The following is a 22048-nucleotide window of genomic DNA, read 5'->3' as shown; positions in this document are numbered from 1 at the left end:
TGCTGCCGCTTAACCAACTAATCAAACTTAATATTTCAATTGGAAGCAGCTCCATCACTGCTCTCTACATTAATGGTGGGGGTGAAAGGGAAATAGAACCTAAGGTTAATAAGAACCAAGAGAAACAGATAAGTATGAGAAAAAAGAAGTGTGAAGCTTGCTGGGCAGACTGGATGGACCGATTGGTCTTCTTCTGCCGTCATTTTCTATGTTTCTATGTTTCTATCTTTATCTTTATTACAATGTATTAATCGCTTTAACTCAAATAGCACAAAGCGATGTACAAAATATGTCACACATAATTCAAAACATTTACAACCAAACAATAAATAAAATAAATGTCTCACATCAGAACATTTAAGAGTCCACTGGATAAGCCAGACTAACAAGATCAACTAGTCCCAGATTATATATAAGCCTGCTTGAAAAGAAAAGTTTTTAACAGGACCTTAAATGTCTTCAGGCATTACCACTGGAAATGAATTCCATAATGTAGGGCTGCCATGGAGAAGGCAAATTCTCTTGTTTGAGACAAGTGAGTCTTACTGAAGGAATGACTTGCAAACTTATCTGTGAGGATCTTAAAGAGTATGTGGGCCGATAGATCCTTAGCAAGGCATTAGACTAGGGGGGAAGTGTTGAAATAGATTCATTTGAACACCATCATATCAACTTTATATATTCAGTACATTGCAAAATTGAAAACCGGTCCAAGCCTATGTTCCCTGCAATTAATTCCAGATATTAGACTCGCAGCAGAATTCAATAGTAGCTGCAATGGACTCAAGGTGGAAGCAGGAAGACCAAGGTAAAGAGCATTACAAGCAATCAGTGGTAATATTGATGCTTGAAGCACTATACAAAAGTCAGACTTCTCGAGTAGATATTTTTATCCACACACAATACGAAGTTTGTAAAAGCCAGCTTATATCATAGCTTTGATATGAGGATGGAAGGACAGGTTTGAGTCTATCCATATACTGAGACTCTTGATACTAAATTAAATGGGAAACATGAATTCATCAATGGTAATATTTAAAGGTTGCAATAGTTAAAGGTGGGTAAAGTACGCATGTTCAATCCATTGATGTATGTGTTTTCAATGTATTGCATGTATTCACACGTAAGCCTTTAATCGTGCATATGTATCATGGTAGAATGTGCATTTTATAAAACTCGCACATATGATATCATGTGCACGTATTATAAAATACTATAGCAAATATTTGAAAGAACGCATACACGCATATATGCCTGCATGCACAATTATTTGAATGTTATCCTCCCTTACATGTGTAAAACCAATGGACAATTCAATAGCATATATCATAGTAATTTTCAAAAGCCCACTTGCATGTGTAAAGTATATTTATGCAACATAAAACCCAGTTTTAAGCCTGTAAATCCTTTTTGAAATTAAGCCTGTTATAATGAAGTTGATAATATATTGCATGCCAGACAAGAGTAGGCTAGCCTAAAAATCAAAGTGGGAGGGATTTATTTGGCTTTTCCAAAATGCCTGTGGGCTCTTGGCCGGTTTTTCACAGAGGTAGGATGTGCATACCTTTACTTTTCCAAGGTGGAAAACAACTTTTGGCCATACATTTTCCCAAGGCTCTGAATTGAATCCCTTGGACCCTTATTAGCACAGTACCTGTATCTAAAATAAGTACTATTCTAACTTTGGGAAGAGGTGAAAACAGCAGTTGAGTGCATTATGTATTGATTATGTGCATTTTGATACATGAGCCCCAGTGATATATAGAAATTGATGTACAATAAAAAAAAAAAAGAAGAAAGGATGATTCCTACAGTAACAATTTTAAACAAATCAAACCTTTTTCATATATTGAGGATGAATGCTGTAAAAAATTGCCTAGAGACATGCAAGTCAAACAGCAGATTATTGCTTTTTGTAGGAACACCATTAGGTTTATTTTATTCAGGCCTTTTTAAATTTAATAATGCAGTATACTTATTCCTTTGCATTTCTTTTACTGAATAGATATCACTTGTTTGTCTTTCTTTTCTTGTGCATCCATTATGGCTAGGAAATTATGGATTTGGACTTTGATTGACAGAACTGATAAAATGTTCCTGAGGACATGAAGTTATGAGTAGAATACAAACTGTTTTGCATTCCCTCAGTTTAGTATAATGTGGTTATTGTAATGTTCTTTTCTAGATTTCATTTACAATGTAGTTCTTGTGGCCTAATATCAGTAATTATCATTAGTATTTATTGTAAAATGATTGGCACAATGCTTTATGCTTTGTTCCTCAATTATGCTTTCATTATTCACTATTTTTAGTAATCTGTCTATTAAAACAGAAACAATGTGTAATAAAAATAAAACTTAGTTTTACTATTATTACATAAAAATATCTTCCAACCTTTCTGCTACAAATTTGTCTTCCACATTTTTTTTTTTACAAAGAAAGTGAAGCAAGTTTATGTGATCAAACAATTACGCTTCTTGCAGCAATAAATGAAGGGAAAATCTGCCTTCTATCTAATTAAAAGATTATGGTGCAGCCATAGTTGCTCCCTGCAAGAAGATCTTATCAGAAAAGATATCTTGGGTTTCTGCCATGTTGTATCTGAGTACAAAGTCCCAAGGTGAAGTATACACTGCCGAGGGAGGCATCATTCATTGTTAATGTAATGTGTATTTATTGCCCATTTCTAATTTCTACAACACCCTGAATTAAGGCTGTATTTAAATGTGAAATATTTGCATTAATGATGCATCGATATGGCAGCAAGAATTCATTTTGTAGGTGAACTGGCTGAAAGCAAACCTCTGTCCGACCACTTATTGTAAGTCTTCATGCAATTATCTATATACAGGCAGCTATTCTGGATAATGAACAGGAGAGGGAGAAGGGGAACCTATAGTTAAAACAGTTTTTTATACAGACAAAATCTTTCTTGACACCAAACAAGTAAATTCCTCAATCCCATAGTCTATCAATTAGAAGACAAAGAAAGGCTAACTTTCAAAACTGCTCGCGTACGCCCGTATATGCATGTATATGGGTAAACAAAGTTGCTACAGTATTTTATAACCTACACAGAAAGGATATGCACAGGCTATAAAATTTAAGTACCTATGGGGTAGATTTTAAAAGAAGCGCGATCAGCCTACTTTTGCTTGCGCATCAGACTCAAGCAAAAGTACGCTGGATTTTAGTAGATACGCGCGGAGCCGCGCGTATCCACTAAAATCCTGGATCGGCGCGCGCAAGGCTATCGATTTTGTATAGCCTGCGCGCGCCGAGCCGCGCTACCTCCCCCCGTTCCCTCCAAGGCCGCTCCGAAATCGGAGCGGCCTCGGAGGGAACTTTCCTTTGCCCTCCCCTCACCTTACCCTCCCTTCCCCTACCTAACCCACCCACCCGGCCCTGTCTACACCCCCCCCCTTACCTTTGTCGGGGGATTTACGCCTCCCGGAGGGAGACGTAAATCCCCGCGCGCCAGCGGGCCTGCTGCGCGCCGGGCCGCGACCTGGGGGCGAGTACGGAGGGCGCGGCCACGCCCCTGGGCCGTAGCCACGCCCCCGTACCCGCCCCCAAAACGCTGCCGACACGCCCCCGGAACGCCGCGACGACCGGGCCCGCCCCCCGACACGCCCCCCTCCGAGAACCCCGGGACTTACGCGAGTCCCGGGGCTCTGCGCGCGCCGGGAGGCCTATGTAAAATAGGCTTCCCGGCGCGCAGGGCCCTGCTCGCGTAAATCCGCCCGGTTTTGGGCGGATTTACGCGAGCAGGGCTCTGAAAATCCGCCCCTATGTGTGCACAAATGTACGCATATGTAAAACCTGCAAGCTGCTCAAATTCAGACTTATTCAGGTTAATACCGATTTGTCTGGCTATGTAGCAGCACTTAGCCAGATAAGTCAGAAAAGTGCTACTTAGATGGACAAGTAGTACTTTTCAGACTTATCCAGCTATGTAGGCCTGCTGCTACTTAGCAGGACAAATCATTATCACCGGCAGTAGCATGTCAAATAGTACCACCTTTTACGGTGGCACTATGCCTGCGATAATGTACAGCACGGTCACACCGCAGCAGGCGAAACTGCACTGCCGTGATGCAGCCGGCTGCAGGCTATAGCCTGACCACCCCCTTCTTCGCCCCCCCCCCCCCCCCCCCGTCCCCCTTTACCGCCACATTCATCATTCCACAAGGAATGATGAATCCTGGCCAAAGTTTGATATCATCTCAGATTTTCTTACATTCTTTAGTATTTTTTATGTTACATATGGAAATCATAGAAATTCACTGAACATGCAACAATAGATGGGTAAAATAAAATTTTGTAATTTATTCCCTGTAATTATTTCCAAAGCAAGAACTGCTAGACCCCTAATATCTGTTGTACTACCAAATTCTCTACTAGAATGAAACCAGTTACACATGCACTTCAGCTGAATTATTACTTTCTCTTTTTTCTTGCTCTAGCTTAAGGTGATGAACTGTTATTATTAAGCTTCCAGGAAGCTTTCAGTTAAATATTTTATTAAGGAGAAAAGGTTTTGGGGTTCATGTAAATATGTGATTTGAATTTAAATGTTTTATTTCAATTGTATTTCAATTTGTTTTACTGTATTTAATTGTATATATATTGTGAACATGTGGTGTATGTATGGATATTAGCGGAATATAAGAAATGCTAACTATAAAAGTTAATTTTTGTTAAATGTGGAAATATACTTAGTTGATTGATATATACATATGCTTACCAGACTTCATCTGGTTTACTATGATTTTAATTTAAAGGTTTGGCCACCTGTACTGCTTATTATTCGTACTGTGCATGAGTCCCAGAAAAGTCTGCACATAATTTAAATGCAGAAATAATTGTAATTATGCAAATGAATATATGAATGTGTATATGCATCTGCATGTGTGTGCTTCAACTCTATAACAGTTGGAGTTGAAGACAGAATGAAATATACTTTTTTCCATTCAGAGAAGAAACCTTAAAAGAAGAATGAAAAAGATATGAAAGCAAATGCCCAGTTTTCCAAAGAAAATTATAGGGCAGGTTATAAGTGTCTCAGTAGAAATATGGGGCACATTTTTTGAGAAAAATCTTTGTGCAGAAGTTAACAGCTAACTAGAATAATCTTTTGGTGCTGCTGAGAAAATCAGTGTAACCATGAAGAATATTTGAAAGGGTATCTTTACCCAAGAAATTAAGGCCTAGATTCATCACTTTGCTATACAATTGTGAAAAATAGTGCCAATGATAAAAAAAGACATATACTGTATAAATACACAAGCAAATGATCCAACTTTGCCAGACCCTTAAAATATATCAATGTATGTGAGAAAGTCTAGCACAAATAGGAAAACAGGATTGTGAGAAAGCATCCAGGGAAAACCTCATATAGTGCCTTGAGTAGGCTACTGGTGCCTCTAGGGCTACTGATGTTCCAACCCCACGATTGTGGATGTTGAATATGTTATAATCATTGGTTACCCCAGAGCATGTGATGCTTTCATCATTAGTAAAGCTATCACTAAAGTCAGGTAGGAAGTCCACAAAAAGTGGATGTACTGGTATACAATGTCATGTTTTACCAGGCTGCTGTTGTATTCACTGCTGTGGCGCCAAGATCATGGTTAAGATATTTTCATGCTGTCTGTGTATCAATCCCAACATTGCAACTTTTCGAAAATTAATTCTTCAGCAGGGAGTCACTTATCAGCATGATATCGGCACTATGAACATTAATCTCAGCACTGTGATGAATACCTGAAATGATACCGTGCAAAAACAATCCTTAAAGTGACTATATGAGGCTTTCCCTGGATGCTTTCTCACAATCCTGTTTTCCTATTTGTGCTAGACTTTCTCACATACAATGCTAAAAAAGGGGCATTTTCCTGATACCACATAGCTATTTTAGCACAATGCATGTTAAATCTAGTACACCTGTGATACTTTCATATTCAAGTTGAGAAGGCATTTAGAGCTGCTAGAGAGAGAGACTCTTTATATGGCTTGCATATAAGTAAACTATTTATACCACTGTAAGAGGGGCAACTAGTAACTTGGGGTGAGGTTTTGGTAATGGCCTAGGTTTTGGGGGGTAGCTTTACATGCACAGTCAGAGCTACGACCAGCACAGGAGACATCAGTGAAGATTTTGTGTGATTTGGAGTGATGATAACTACACAAAGATGAGATTTGTACATTGTACTCGTGACCTAACTTGATAGCAGCTAGGTAGAGAGTGCATCAAGCTAGGTAGAAAGTACATTATACAAATCTCTTCTTTTTATAACTTTTATCACTCCAAATCACATAAAATCTTCACTAATGTCTATTGTGCTGTTTTTACCTCTGACTGTGCATGTAAAACTGCCCTGCAAAATCTAGTCTGCCACAAAAACCTCATCCTGAGTTCAGAATGGTCCTTCGTACAGTGACATAAAAAGTTTCCTAATGTGCTTACCTAGAAGTTCTCTCTCTCTCTCTCACACACACACATCCTGTTTCAGGCATAATGCCAGGAAAAAAGGTATAGTTAAATCCTGGGATAGCATGTGTTGTACCATTGCACTCCTTGTTTTCATAAACTCCCACTTGACTAAATTTGCATACACAACTCACCCAAGATAAGGCCCTAACGCGATTTGCTGAATGACCCCCTAAATGAAGTAACGTAGATAGTCATGACTCCTATAGCCCATTTTTCCCACTTAAGAAACACAGATCCCCTCTCCATGTGAGATCAATGTCATCAGCCTGAGCCGGTTGCTTAAAAGGAGGTGCCTAGTGGTAGTACTATGAGCATGAAAGACTTTGTCCTGCTCGTGGCAATCAAGCTGCCCTCTTGGGACATCTTTGCTGCCTGGCTCCTCTCCCCCTGTGGGGTCAACATCATCTGCCTGAGCCAGTTGCTTAAAAGAAGGCACACAGCGGTGTGCTGCTGGTGCATCAAAATCATATGCCTAAGTGGCACCCTTCTTGGGAATTTTTGTTTTGTTACTGTGTTTCTTTTTGCCTACTATCAGCCCTAATCTGCTCTCTGTTTTTTTTGTTCCTTAATATTTATTTATTTATTTATTTAATTCATTTTATATACCGACCTTCATGACAGGAGTCATATCAAATCGGTTTACATGGAACAAAGAGGTAAACATTCTTATCAACTGTTTAACAGTAAAATAATTAGAGGAGGTAAAAAGTTACATATAACAAGGAGATCAAACTTGGGAATAGAAGAAAGAGAAGGACAGAGGGATAACCCTTGTGATTAAAGAGATTTGCTATGTAAGTTGTCCGGAAGGCTTGAGAAGTAGAGTTCCGAAAGAGAAAAGATTAAGGGAAAGCTTGGCTAAATAGCCAGGTTTTTAGTTTTTTCCAAAATGTTTGTAGGCAGGGTTCCTGTCTTAGGTCCGGCGGTAAGTTATTCCAAATAGTGGGTCCTGCTATCGAGAATGCTCGTTCTTTGGTTGCAGTGTGGCGTGAGGTTTTGTTAGGAGGCACATGGAGAGATCCTTTGTATGATTCTCTGATAGGTCTGGATGAGGAATGGAGTTTGAGGGGGAACTGGAGGTCCAACGGGTGTTGTTTGTGGATCGTTTTGTGGATTATGGTGAGGGATTTATGTAAGATTCTATAGTTTATTGGCAGCCAATGTAGTTTTTTTAAGATGGGGGAGATGTGATCTCTGCGGTTTGTATTAGACAAGATGGTGAAGAGGAGAGGTAGAATGTAGAACATAAGAACATAAGAACATGTCATACTGGGTCAGACCAAGGGTCCATCAAGCCCAGCATCCTGTTTCCAACAGTGGCCAATCCAGGCCATAATAACCTGGTAAATACCCAAAAACTAAGTCTATTCCATGTTACCGTTTCTAATACTAGCGGTGGTTATTATGTAAGTCAACTTAATTAATAGCAGGTAATGGACTTCTCGTCCAAGAACTTATCCAATCCTTTTTTAAACACAGCTATACTAACTGCACTAACCACATCCTCTGGCAACAAATTCCAGAGTTTAATTTTGCGTTGAGTGAAAAAGAACTGTCTCCGATTAGTTTTAAATGTGCCACATGCTAACTTCATGGAGTGCCTCCTAGTCTTTCTATTATCCGAAAGAGTAAAAAATCGATTCACATCTTCCCGTTCTAGACCTCTCATAATTTTAAACACCTCTATCATATCCCCCCTCAGCCGTCTCTTCTCCAAGCTGAAAAGTCCTAACCTCTTTAGTCTTTCCTCATAGGGGAGCTGTTCCATTCCCTTTATCATTTGGTAGCCCTTCTCTGTACCTTCTCCATCGCAATTATATCTTTTTTGAGATGCGACGACCAGAATTGTACAAAATATTCAAGGTACGGTTTCTCACTCCTTCGTTCAATGAACGATTCTCCAGATGATGTCGGATTCTATAGGGCAGAATAAATCACGTACAGCCATCATTGCTATCTCCAACAATAAAGCAATGGACAGTCAGCCAGAGGCAGAGGCATCATTGAGTCCTGAGATTCACAATTCTCATCCACTTCCAGCAGTGCCATTATTGGCAATGCTGGCCCTTCCTGTATTGGAAGCTGAAGATTTTAGTCCTGCACCAGGTATGGGGGATCATCCATATGGGCAAGGTGGGTTTTGTGAACAGTGAATGTGAGTGTGGGCCCCTGTGCTGCGATGTGACAGACACAACCCCAGGGCTAGCTGTGGTCCACTCTGTTGGTGGGTGAGCACATCCAGGCATGGGCTAGGCTGAAGCTAAAGGTTGGAGACTTAGAAAAGTCTGAAGGTTCAAGCGGAGCTGAAGACTTGGAACAGGAACACTTGAGGACTTGGAACAGGAACACTTGAGGACTTGGAACAGGAACAGATAAACCAGGAAGTAGGAGACCTTGGATGAGAACCAGAAACCCAAAGTGGTCTCTGGAGTAGCCCTCCAGCTACTCCATAAGCCCTTTTGGACTAACTGCTTAGGAATGGCTTGAACATAGGACCGATAAAGGCTGAGGACTCTGGACACTCAGGAAAAGATGAAGGCTCTGAAGACTTGGAACATGGCGAAGGCTCTGAAGACTGAAGACAAGGAATCCAGGCAAGATGAGAAACCAGGTGAAGACAGAAGACAAGGATTTCTCCAATTGGAACAAACTTTCTCAGGATCAGGGACAGGAACTCTGGAACTAGAAACTCAGGAACTTGGAACATACTCAGGACTCGGACTCAGAGACTCAAACCAGTGAGGGAAGGCAAAGACAGGACCACAAACCAGGAACAGAACTGAAGACTTGGACACAGGACTGAAGGCTTGGACTGAAAACTTGGAAACAGGAACTAAGACCAGGAACAAACAACCACATGAAACAGGAGACCTTGAAGTACTGGAGAGCACAAGAAACCCTTGCGAAGGCCTGGAGCAACAAGAAAAGTGGCCTTTTACAGGCCCAAAGCAGTAACATCATCAAAAGGGTCATGGGTCTTTTCCTGCTGCAGTCCCTTTAAATTTTGAACAGGGGCATGCGTGTGCACCTAGGGAGGACAGAAGCAGTGTTGTGTCCGTCAGTCACAGATGGCTGTGACCACTCTGCCTCACCTCTCTTTTACCCTTTTCGTCCTCCCTTGGAAGGATGGCTGCTCCGCTGCTGTTTGCCGAAACCCTTGGTGTCTCCGAGCCAGCATGGGCATCCCCATCCACCATGCTTCTTCCTGAGACCTCCTAGGGCGCACGCTGCCTATGTTTTTGAATATGTCATGGCGAGAACCTCAGGGGCGGCCCCACCGTATGACGTCAGTACCTCCGGGAATTTAAATCTCCGCTCCGCTCCAATTCAATGAGTTAGCAAGGACTTCAGTTTTGTAACTCTGACCACTTCTAAGCTGCTTGCTTGGATTCCTCACTACCCTCCGGGGTATCTCGCTCCTATGAAAGCTCTGGGTACCGCTCCTTGGGGGCCTCTCACTTCTACTTGCCCTCCAGGGATAATCTGCCTAACCTTAAGGACACCCGCTCCTTGGGGGTCCTGTCTGCTTTCTTTCAGGAACCCTCGGCGCTCCTAGGTACTCTCTCCTCGAGGGCCTATTCTGCTCAGGGTATCCTGCACCTCGGACCACGGGTCCCTCTCTTTATTCAACTACCGAAGGAAGTTATCAGCACTGCTACTCTGTGAGTATCATTATGCTCCAGCTCTCCTCATTCCACCCTTCAGGTTCACAGCCTATCCCGTGCTGTGGAACACTACCGGACCTTGCTACATCTGGGTGAGACCATCAACTACAGAGACTGTCTAAGCTTTACTGTGATATCGCTGGACTACAGCACTGTCCATTCCTTGGGCAAGATTCAACTCATCAACAGCAGTATAATAAAGCTTTTTTTCCTCAGTTGCTTACTAGAGTCTATCCATTTGTTGTGGTTCCCCACAGGGCCCCTCCCCATGGGAGGAAGCATTGCCATTTCGACCAAGAGTCCACAATATGCCAAAAATCCCAACAAGCAGCAGCAACATTCGGCACCATTCCAGGCCCTGAAGGCCAAGGCAGTGGCAGGGACTCTCCTACCCCAGAGAGGCTGCAACACCAATCCGGTGGGAGCAGTGGTCAAGTGGTGTTGCCAGCGTCAGTGGCGATGCTCCTGGCTGCAAAAGGAGAAACGATGTCCAGTGAATCAGGACACTTGTGGGGCCCTTCTGCGAGCAGTATTGCAACAGTGGGGATTTTGGGATCATCTCCATTATAGAAACCTGCCAACATAAGCCTTGAAGATGTATGGCAAGCTATTGTTTTTCTGGAAAGATCTAACAATAAGAGAGTTAATGATTTTTATACATCATTGGACTCAAAAAGAGATCAAGTTTCTCACCACCAGGCTAGTATTGAGAGTCATGATGAGAGGCTTAAAGTTTTGAAGTCTCAAGATCTTGTCTCAAATGAATTTAGAGCGAACTGTGACCTGGATTGCTTTACTATGAAGCAATGTCTTGAACTCTGAGATAACCAATCCAGCATTCTTAATTTGAGGTTGCTTAATTTTCCACGTTATGCCTTAATTTCTCCTTAAGTACTGGTAGTTAAATATTTGAAAGAAATTTTGGATATAACTGATGCACATTTACCTTCTTTTTCTATAATTTATTATTTGTCCAATATTTCTAGAACACAAGAAGCTTCTGCGAGTTCTGCTTTTCCTTTGGAGAACTTTAATTTGACTAATTTCTTGGAAGAGTCTAATGATGTTATTAATGATTGTGCCACATTGTTAGTTTCCTGTGTGTCAGAGGTAGATACACATTTGATTATAAGACAGTTTTTCTGTAATAAGAATGCTCTATTTCTAGGTCATAAAATACATATTTTTCCTGATCTTTCTAGACAGACTCACATCAGAGGCAGAACTTTTCTTCAGAATAAAGGAATTGCTTTGGGCATCAATTTTGTCTTCAATACCCAGCTAAATCATTTCACCACCCTAGAGAACATTGTTCAAATCCCATCTTTGTGTGAGTTTCCTCTCTCCGAAGGAGATCAAATCTTCACAAGCGTGTACTGTTCTGTTCGTATGTCTCACTCCGCATGTAAAAGTGACCACTAATCCCTACACTACTACCTAAACCTCACCTCGAGTTACTAGGTGGGCCTCCTATAGTAGCATAAATAGCTGCTTACTATGATGCAATTCCAGAGATTCTCTCTCTCTCTCTCTCTCTCTCTCTCTCTCTCTCTCTCTCTCCTTCCCACATTTCCTTCCGTTCCCTAGCCTAAAAATGCCCAAAATGAAAATTGCGTTATGGGTATATTGCACAGCTTAATGCAATTGAAAAATGTGTAGTGATTTTTAGTGTTAAAACTATGCAATATGGCTTTGTGAAGCCAGCCCACTTTTTCAGAAATCCTGCCCTGGACTCCTCCCCAATCCCTCCCTTTTTAAAAATTTACATTGCACCATGCGTTAAGGCATTTTTCGCATGTAAAAATGCATTAATGCATGTGAAAATGCCATAATGCAATTTGATAAATGACCCTATCTTATTAATTTGGATGGCAATAGAATTGATTTCTTTGAACCTAATCAATTAAAGCATCTTTTGGACAGCAGGATTGCAAACAATCCTGCCTCCACTCCAGAACCTATGATATTTTGCAGTGTGCGGCTATAAGTATAATAGTGTCAGGTAATTATTTCTCTTTTTTCTCCTTTTTCCTCGTTGCACATGTTCCATAAACTCTTCTCACTCTCTTTTTGTGGGATGTTGTGAGGGTAAAAATTGTGTGATATCTTTATTATCGTTTAGTTTTTCCTTTAGTTCATATATCTTTTTTGCTCTCAGTTTATCTGTCCAAGATTAATGTTTGTATACATTGTAGAAATTATAAGTATAGAGAAAAAAATAAAAATAAAAACTATCTATACATAAAAGGTATTTGTTTTGAAACTACATGAAATAAAACTGCCTGTTGTATTGTGTTTTTCATGCCATTTCAAAACAAATTTACATTCCTATAGTTTTGGCATAAGGTCTATCCAACTTTTGATGCTGCTTGTCAACTCCATGGCAGATGTGGACCAGGGCTAGATAAACTGGAACACCCACTCTGGTCAGATTAAGTAAACTGGATTGTATAGTGACCAATAGCAGGTGGAGCCAGTTGTTTCTATGGTAAGTTAGAGGGCTCTGAGCCATGCTGTTACAATTCTGCGGCTGCAGAAAGGTGGGATAGCTGCAGTCACAATTCTGCTGAATGGTATCTGGGTGAGAAGCAGCTATTTGCTTCTTTCTCTCTCCTCCTTTGCTTGCCTGGCTACTTTTTTCTTAGAATGGGTCAGTTGAAGCCTGTGGTGCACAGGGATCCTGTGTTGGGAGAGAAACAGGATACCCCAAGAAATACCGTGGAGCTAGAAAGGTTTTTCTGGCTGGGTGCATAGACATAGACATCTACTTTTGCTGATGACTCTATCCTCTGGAATTGCAGGATTTCTATGAGGGGTGTAGGTACAATATTTTGGAAGCATACTAGCTGAGGAAGGGAACAAATAAGAAGAGACTGCATTCTGAGCCTCAGTTAGGATTACTCTCAGCTTACGATACAGTTCAAGTCTTATTTTATGGCACTGTTATGAGGCGATACCTTCCAAGACTCACTCTGAGTCCAGCGATGCTTCTTTCCAAGCCTCTCTCTGATATGGAGAGGAAGTGATGACGAGGCCAGTTCAGCTTTGCTTCCCTGAACACTCAACAGCCGCAGGGGATTCAGACAAGAGAATGAAGCAGGAAAGGCAGATCGCTTAAATATACTCTGGGGCAGATTTTAAAACAATATGCGCGCTGGTACTTTTGTTCGCGCCACCGGCGCGAACAAATGTACACCAGATTTTATAAGATACGTGCGTAGCCGCGCGTATCTTATAAAATCCGGGGTCGGCGCGCGCAAGGGGTTGCACATTTGTGCAACCTGCGTGCGCCGAGCCCAGCGCGGCCTGCCTGTTCCCTCCGAGACCGCTCCGATTTCGGAGCGGCCTCAGAGGGAACTTTTCTTTGCCCTCCCCCCACCTTCCCCTCCCTTCCCCTACCTAACCCACCCCCCCCCCGGCCCTATCTAAACCCTCCCTTACCTTTGTCGGCAAAGTTACGCCTGCTGAAAGCAGGCGTAACTTTGCGCGCGTCGCCGGCAGCCCCGCTCCATCCTCCGATCCCGGGGGCGTGGTCCAGAAGCCTCGACCACGCCCCCGGGCCGGTACCACGCCCCCGGGCCCGTCCCCGAAACACCGCGGCACGCCCCCGAAATGCCGCGTCGTTTCGGGAACGCCCCCGGACACGCCCCCTCCCTCCCCGTTTCGAAAGCCCCGGGACTTACGCGTGTCCCGGGGCTTTACGCATACCAGCGGCCTATGCAAAATAGGCGCACCGGCGCGCGCAGGGGTTTTAAAATCCGCCCCTCTGTGTGTCTCAGTTGTTGAGTTAGCTGGAGAGATTGTGCAGATTCTCAGAGGTTTCTTAATTACTACTCAGTGTCCATCCCCTACTCCAACCATAATCACATTTATTACTTTGGGCCAGGAGAAAGAAGGAGAAGAGAAGCAGGGAGAGGCATGAACACTGGGAGGTGAATTTTAAAAGTCTGGCTCGCTCATCAATTGGGGATGCATGCACAAGTCAGGTTAGTGCATACCGACCAAATTTTTAAAGCCGCTCAGATATATGTATATCTCCCACTGCGTACACATCTCAAAAGTTTCAAAAAGAGGCAGGATGGTGGGCGTGTTCTGGGCAGAGCAAAGGCATTTCAGGGCATAGCAAAGAGGTATGTGCAGGGTAACAAAGTGGAATAGACGCCAGATGTCCGATCAGAATACTTTATTCAGTGGAGACATAGTTCTATAAACAAGCCTGACTCTGGCCGAGTTTCACCCCTTACATTTGGGGCTGCCTCAGGGCTAAAATACATAAACGAACATAACTAAATAATAAATAATTAGAAAAATAATTTAAAAATAATTAAAACATGACATCTAAGACAACAAATAAAATGGTAACATATAGACTTGTATATGAGTTTAGCAAAACATTAGCAAGTGATTATGGTATCCTCATATTATGAACTTTAGAGAAAAAGTCATAATTCTAAAATGACAATGCACGAAAGGAACTTGATTCTTAAGACATATTAAGACCAGAAGCTTTTTTTGTGTACAAAGATGTGTGGCACAGAAACGGGATGCTTCTACTAGAGGAATAATATCAGTTTTGCCTGAATGCTATGGAAGTGCATTAAATCTGATGGCTCTGTTTCACAGAATGAATGGTCTAAAAAGACTATGCATATAAAAATATGATCAATTGTAAGTTTGGAAAATTGAAAAACACAAAAATTAAATTTAAATGTATTGCATGGACTAAAAATCCAAAACTCAATAAAGTACTAAAAGAGAAACAATGCATGATAAATTGTGCATAAATAAAAAAGGTTGGAAAACTTAAAAAGTGGAAATATGGCACCTTGCCAAAGTGGATGAACAAAAACATGCAGGGTAAAATTTAAAGATAATAAAGCTAACGGTGTGGGTAAGCGCACCACGGCAGGTCTAAGGATTATGCCAAAATATAAACTTCCACTGGTGAATATCTTCAAAGCAAGGACAATATCAGAAGTTATTTACTTAAACCCTTGCTGGTAATATTGAAACAAATAGGGCAACAATCATGAAATGATAAATACTAGACATCTAACCTGTCCTGGCAATGTAAAATGTTATTATCCTGTAAATCCGTAATGCCAATGCTTGTAGTCCATTAGCACTGAATGGGACTCCGCTTTTGTAATAAATGACGCGACGTGCTCCCAAATTCTATATATCTTAATAACTGAAAAAACAAATAACTTCAATAATCAAAATACTTGCAGGTATGTGACAGAAACCTTGTTTGTGCTATTTAGTCACGGAGCAAAATGTCATAATTTGAAAATAAATTATAATTTAAAACAATACCAGTCACTTTAAACACTACGGGGTAGATTTACAAAAAATGCGCGTTCTCGTACTTTTGTTGGCGCATCAGTCGCAAACAAAAGTACGCTGGATTTTAGTAGATACGCGCGTAGCCGCGCGTATCTGCTAAAATCCAGGATCGGCGCGCGCAAGGCTGCCGATTTTGTGCAGCCGGCGCGCACCGAGCCGCGCAGCCTGCCTATGTTCCCTCCAAGGCCGCTCCGAAATCAGAGCGGCCTCGGAGGGAACTCGCTTTCGCCCTCCCCTCACCTTCCCCTCCCTTCCTCTATCTAACCCACCCCCTGGCCCTATCTAAACCCCCCCCCTACCTTTGTCCAGGGATTTACGCCTCCCGGAGGGAGAAGTAAATCCCCGCGTGCCGAGACGCGACCTGGGGGCGGTTCCGGAGGGCGCGGCCACGCCCCCGGACCGCCCCGGGCCAAAACCATGCCCCCGGGCCCGCCCCCGAAATGCCGCGTCCAGCCCCCAAAACGCTGCGCCGATTGTCCCGCCCCCTGACATGCCCCCCTTCGAAAAACCGCAGGACTTTCGCGAGTCCCGGGGCTCTGCGCACGCCGGCAGGCCTATGGAAAATAGGCGCGCCGGCACGCAAGGCCCTGCTCGCGTAAATCCGCCCGGATTTACGCGAGCAGGGCTCTTAAAATCCGCCCCTACTTGTCTATCCTTTGTTTTTAGTGTCACTAAGTTGTAAATATTATTTGCACAATCGCTGCAAAACATATCTACATATTGACTGCATGCACAAATTAAACACACATATGATCCGATCATGACTTAGCTAACAAAGCCTGGTGGCAAGTGTGAGATATGCTTAAAAAAAAATGTAGAAAGGAAAGAAACGACTATGGACAAAGCATTTTAAAGGCTTACATTTCCTGTGTTAGATCTGTGTGATCTGCTAAGGGAGTGAAGCCCCACGATTGCTAATTTTAATGCTGAAAAACACGGAAACCGTGGTGCCAATCAATTGTATGGGGCGTGGCTAAAGTAGAAGCCCATATGTAAGAGGTAAAAACTCAGACTGTAAAAAAAAAGGAGGACCAAAACAACCTTTAAGGTAGTGCTCCAGTGAAATAAAAATAAAATGAACTTGAAGATCCAAGTGTAACAGTCATTAAAAAATAGATAATGTATAAAGATGTGTAAATAAAATTGACTATAAAAGATAAATATAAATATAAAAACTGAAATATAATTAAATAAATGGATAAGGAGCAAAAATATATGCATACAACTGGATTCATTTGAAAATATGATTTAAAAACACTGATGTTTAAAGTAAGGGACCATCTTAAAATATGAATAAAATTAGAAAATGGTGTGCATACTGGTGAAAACATGGTCAAATCGATTAGGTCAAGCAGATAAGGAGCACATATCCTGAAAGACCAATGGAAAACTTCATAGCAACACAAACAAAAGTATTTATACTGGTTAAAAACATAATAAAATTAAAGTACATACTGCAAGAGATGTGTGCATAAATACTTACATGCCTGAGCATTCGCTCAGGTCCAGTGGCATGCAAGTTTACTTCTGCTATGGAGAAGGTGTAAGTTAAAAAAATTAAAACTAGTCATAACTAAGGTGATTTAAGGGTCTGAGGTAACTGGGGGGTGTGAAGGATATTAAACTTGGGGTTTGGAGGACTTAGCTGTTAACTGGGTGAACAAACTGGTGAAACTGCCATTGGCATGGGCACACGCCCTTTTTAAAATTCCCCAATTTACCTGGTAGAAATGGGATTTATGCACATAGGCAGGCACCCACTTAATACTGGCGCACATATGCATGCGGTCAGGCTGTTTTATAACACGCACACATATCCGCGTGCAAGTTGTAAAATGGCCACATATCTGGTTGCGTAGCGACGCACACTTGCCAAAGAGCACTTGTAACCAGTATGAAAGTTACCAGCCCTAGTTATTTAATAGCTTCTCAGCATGGAGGTGGGAGTTTTTGTAAAAAAGGATATGTGTGACTTTAAAAAGAATAGCCAAACAATAGTGGTAGAACTGTGTCAACTTATCCAGGAAATTGAGCAAGGGACTTCTGAAACAGATTCAGCTCTGACCAAGGATCAAATAGAAAGGGTTTGCACAATGCTATCATTCTGGGGGGAAAAGGAGCCGGTACTCACAAGCAGGATGAATGGAGGTTTTTTTGAAGGATAACAAGGCAAATAAAGCAGATGGAGGAAATGGTGTTGGTACTCAGTGCAAGCACATATCTCCTGAAAAAAGCCCTGGATCTGCAATATAGTTATTACATGCTCAAGTGTAAATACATTATTGTACTATACTAATGTTAATTTATAAGCTTGAAATAGGGGCTAAAACTATGATTGATCATCATTTAGGGAAATCATGCATCTCCAATCAATATTTTTTCTATGGAAGTCTTCTATGCCTTACATGACTGTTAAGGAAGAAATATTTGCAGTGCCATTTGTACCTTAACTGTTGAAGACAGATGTGAAAACAACAATAACTTCATTTTATTTGTGGGAGAAACAGCAACTAGCAACAACAACCCTAAAACAAAAATAATCCTAACAAGAATCTCTTCATATCACAATAAAGTATTTTAAACAAAAACAATATACGATTGAGAAGCCTATTATTATTAAAGAAGGAAGAAAGAGAAATCCTAAGGGAGATTGAGATAAAAATCAATCAAAACTTACTTGAATTATGCAAAATATGCCCTCTGTCTATACAATCATTTGTTACTAAAAGTATGAACATCCTGACTAATTGCACCAATACATTAAAGTCTCAGATACTGCAAATTAGCAGTGCCATGTCACAGAACACGTGAAGACTGGTTGAAATTAACAAATTTCAAGTAGTTAATTGGACATGTGCTCTCAGATGGCCTACTAATGAACCATCATTAGCCTCCTCATTTTCACAGAGCACATTTGCAGCAGATTGCGGTGCTGAAGCCATCCCTGTAGTGAGTCGAATTGTTTCCATCAGAGGAAGATGCAGGGTTTACCAAGCCTCTGAGCCATCATTATCATTAAAACAGAGATTTCAACTGCCTTGTAAGAGAGACCAAGCAATGCAAGAGTCATTTCTGTATGGTGGAAGAAGTTTGGGGGTACACCAGCTATGTTTTATTCTACAATACTGACCTTTTTGACATCATAGGGGCAATCTTGAATAGCTCATGTATGCAGCCATTTATCAAACAGAAAACCACCTGCATTGTTTCCTTTTGGAAATTAGCAGCCACAAAGTATACTGAGCATAACAGGAAACAGTACTCAGGCAGAAGATGAAAGAATGACACACAGATTCGAAATATATTGCTACCTCATGGACATTATATTTCCTAACTTTGGCCTGGATTTATCAAAATGCACTAAATACCTCATGCGATAGAAAAAGGGGCATGTTTTATGGTAATAGGCAGTTTATCGCAATGTGCGCTAATACCTATGCGAAGAGCTAAGTTACCACAAATTGCGGATAACATTTTTTGCATTTTGAGATAAGTGCAGTATTTCCTACATACAACCACTGGGGGGGGGGGGGGAGAGAGAGAGAGACAGAGAGCATCTAGCCATAATGCCCTCACCCGAGATAGTTATTTATATCTCTATGGGAGCCCACCTAGTAACTCGAGGTGAGATTTAGGTATTAGTGTAGTGGGGTTAGGCTCTCTGTATATAGGACAACTATAGAGTCAATTGGGGAGGTGGGGGAGGGTTAGAAATGGGGTTGTGGAAAACTTCATTTCTCTAAGCAGTATGAGACAGTTCGAAGGCCCAATAAAATTAACCACAAATATTATGGGGGTACTAAATGGCCTAAATCATTATTGTAAATCAGATACAGTCATATTATAAAGCAGGCCACCACAACGAAAACAGCACAAAGGGGGTCATTTATCAAAATGCTATAAGGTATTTTTCCATGCGTTAAGGGCTTATCGCATGCGAAAAGCGCCATTAACGCATGCGATAAGCCCTTAACGCCTGCAAAAAAAAGCATTTAACGCTTGCGATAGCACCATAATGTATGGTGCGATGCAATCTGAAAAAAGGAGGAGTTAGGGGTGGGAGTGGGTTTACTGTTTTGTGAAGCCCTATCGCATGGCTTTAACTACACCTTTTTCAATAGCTTTAAGCTGTGTGATAGCTTGTGTTAGGCTTTATTGCGATGTGTTTTCAAATGCCTGTTTTAGTAGTTTTGAAGCTCCCGAAGCACCAGCCTAGCTATCCAGGCTGTCTGAGAGAGAGAGGGAGAGAGAGAGAAGCCATAATGCCCTCACCCTAGATAGGTATTTATATCTCTCTGGGAGGCCCACCTAGTAAATCGAGGTGAGGTTTAGGTATTAGTGTAGGGAGTTAGGGGCCACTTTGACATTCAAAGTGAGACTCCAGGGAGTCTCTACTTTTGTGATTGCAGTGGAACTTGATAGCAGTCCAATCCAGGTTTTGGTGGACTCTAGGAGTGTAAAAATGCTCATCCGAAGTGAGAGTTAGTAAAGCAGGTCATGATTAACTACAACTGAATAGTGACACTGGCATGCATCCATGGGGACCAAAGGCAGCATCCAACAAGCCAGGTACAAATGAAGATCAGGGTCAGCTAAAACAAAATTGAGATGGGAGTTCTTCCTTGACTACCCCGTGCTGATAGGATGGGACTGTCCAAACTTTAAGAGTCTGTGGAACCAGCTCACAAGGGATTTGTCCAGCCACAACAATGAAGAACTGGAGTTTCCAGAACTCTTTCCCTTGGATGATCCAGATCTGTATCATAAAAACTTTGAACACAGCTTGACTGGCAGGTTCAAACAGAACAAATTCAGTTATGCTGCTAATTTAGAGGCAGCCAGGGAGGAAGGGTCAGAATCAGGGGAAGAAGAACAAGCCAACCAGAATATCTTACCTTGCCCCTTTGAGTGGAAAAAGGGGGTGACCCGGGGAGCTTCAGACAGGCCCAAAGGGAGGATGAGTCCTTTAAGTGAACCAGAAGCATATACAAAGGGTGGATGGAAAGCTAATCCCTGGGTCGCAGCTAACAGAACCTATTCCTCCTTATTTCATAATGAAAGGGGACCTACTTTAATGAGTTATAAAAGGAAGGGGAACTGATAGAACAACTCCTAGTTCCCAAACCATATCACTAGAAGGTTATGCAACTAGCGTACAGCCACCTTCTAGGGGCTCACTTAAGGGAGGGAAAAAACCTGAGAGAAAATATTGGCACAGTTTTATTGGCCAGGCCTACAAAAACAGGTCCAGTTGTATTGCTGGTCCTGCTCTACCTACCAGCTCACAATGCCTGCTGGTATACAGGCGGTACCTCTCATACCAATATCTATCATTGAAACCCCTTTTGAAAGGGTGGGCATGGACCTAGTGGGCACCATTAGAGAAATTTACTTGAGGAAATAAGTACATCTTCGTCATTCTTGACTATGCCACAAGATATCTGAAGACAGTACCACTATGGAATATGAAGAAATTAATCACAGTGACTGCATTGATGGAGGTTTATTCATGACTTGGGCAGCCCAAGTACATCCTCACAGATCAGGGGACCCCATTCTTGTCTAAGTAATGAAACAATTCTGCACCTTGCTTAAAGATAAAAACTCTTCATTCCTCAGTGTATCATCCACATACCGATGGCCTTGCTGAGTGCTTCAATCAGATGCTCAAGCAAATGTTGAGAAAATTTGTGGAAAGAGACTGCAAGAATTGGGACTCAGTGCTAGCCTATGTGCTGTTCATAATTCGCTAAGTGTTGCGACCATCGCTGCCCGACGTCTCCACTCTGCCCACCTTACCTCTTTTGCGACTTCCTCTTTGGTTGTTGGAAGTTTGGCTGCCGCGGTGTCATCTTGCCAACCTCCTCCAGCATTCCTGGACCGGCTAGACGCTGCCTACCGCCATGTTCTCCTGAGGTGTAAGGGTGTGCGCGCAGCGCAGCTCCGACTCAAGAACCAGCTGTGGCGCGAACCTCAGGGGCGTCCCCCTGAGATGACATCATCCTCACCGGATACTTAAGGTCTTTGTTTTTGCTAGCTATTCGAGTTAGCAAGGGCTTCCTCCAGGTATTGCTGCGAATGAGATTCGCTCTCTGCATACCTTGCTATTCTGCCTCCTCGGACTTTACCAGGGGTACCCACTCCTCAGGGGCTTCGCTCTCTCTTGCTTTTCAGGTCGCAGTCTGGAACTGGTACACGCTCCTCGAGGGCCCACGTTCCCGGACCTGCTACCGAATACTACTTCTGCCAGGAAGTCACCGCTGCCTACAACACCAGTGAGTTATCATCTCTCTCTCAGAGCTTTCCCTGGAACCAGGTACTCGCTCCTCGAGGGTCTACTTCATTCCAGCCTCTGGGCTGCCTCAAGAGACTATTGTGTGAGTGTTACCATCCAGGTTCTGTTCCTGAACCCTGCATACTCTGCCCACCTGCTGTATTCAGTTTCTCTACAGCTCTGCCATCCTGGGATCGCTGTTCCAGTGCCTGAGGGACTACAGCCCAGCTGGGCTCTTCCAGCTCACTACTGCCACCTCTGGTGGTT

This window comes from Rhinatrema bivittatum, chromosome 5 (assembly GCF_901001135.1).
Source record: "Rhinatrema bivittatum chromosome 5, aRhiBiv1.1, whole genome shotgun sequence".
NCBI classification, from domain to species: Eukaryota; Metazoa; Chordata; class Amphibia; order Gymnophiona; family Rhinatrematidae; genus Rhinatrema; species Rhinatrema bivittatum.
The sequence above is the reverse complement of the archived record's forward strand: the minus strand, read 5'-3'. Positions refer to the sequence as shown.